Genomic DNA, 1,121 nt, shown 5'->3' on the forward strand with positions numbered 1-1,121 from the left:
TGGTCATTTACTTGCCATTCCAGTATTTATCTTATGTTTTACTCTTAGTACTTCTTTGCTATCATGAAAACTTTTTCTTAGTTCAATTGTTTTGAAACATCTAATTTTCTGAATATTGCAAATCAATAAATGTAACACACCACATTAACAGAAACAAGATAAGAAAATCTACATGACCATCTCAACAAACACAAAAAAGCATTTGACAAAGTCCAAGGAAATACTTAGGAATCAACCTAAAGAATGTGGCAAAAGAAGTTTACATTGAAATCTACAATACTTTCAAAAAGAAAACTGAAGAAAATATCAGACATAGAAAGATATCCCATGTCCTTGGATAAGCAGAACAAGCACAGTGAAAATGGCCTTACTTTCAAAATTGTTATACATATTTAATGCAAACCCAGTCAAAACACAAATAGCATACCTCAAAGAACTAAAGGAAACAACCCTAAGATGTATGTGGAATGAGAAGAGGCTGAGAATAGCAAAAACAGTGAAGGGCAACAAGGGCAAGATGGGGGCATCCCAGTCTCTGATTTGAAGTTATAATACAAAGCTATCATCATAATAAAAATAACATAATACTGGTGAAAAAAAAAATAGAGCCAGGGTTCAGTGAAACAGAACAGAAGATGCAGAAACAATTCCAACTGTACTCAGCTACCTTATCTTTGACAAAGAGACCAAACACCTTCACTGGAAGAAAGATAGTCTCTTTACAAAATGATACTGGAAAAACTGGCTTTCTACATGGTAAAGATTGAACATAGACCCATATCTCAAACCATGCACTAAACTTAAATTGAATTGGACCAAAAGTCTAAATATAAAAACAGAGACACATGTGTTGTATGAAAGGAGAGAAGGTTAGCACTCCCCTTGACAAGGATGGAAGAGGCCCTCGGGCCTGACAACACGCATAGGGTTAAGGCATTGCCACCTACTTCGTGGCATCTAAGCACTGTTTTTAATAACAATAATCTTGTCTTCTGGATGGTTAACAACCTAAGTTTGCAGATCAAAATTAGAGAAAAAGGAGGGCTACAAGGAAAGCCAGCATTTTGGCCCTACCCTTCTAAGGTCAATTAAGACTCAGGACATATGAGAACTTGTACTGT

General features: G+C 35.7%; 1 non-coding gene across 1 annotated transcript; it reads left to right on the top strand.

Annotated features, from left to right (window-relative positions):
• The first annotated feature begins 847 nt into the window (after positions 1-847).
• Positions 848-973, top strand: LOC111814474. The gene has a single exon (XR_002819452.1). It is a non-coding gene; the product is annotated as a U6atac minor spliceosomal RNA (small nuclear RNA).
• Positions 974-1,121: the final 148 nt, after the last annotated feature.

The sequence above is a fragment of the Octodon degus genome, unplaced genomic scaffold (assembly GCF_000260255.1).
Source record: "Octodon degus isolate 3935 unplaced genomic scaffold, OctDeg1.0 scaffold00324, whole genome shotgun sequence".
Lineage (NCBI taxonomy): Eukaryota > Metazoa > Chordata > Mammalia > Rodentia > Octodontidae > Octodon > Octodon degus.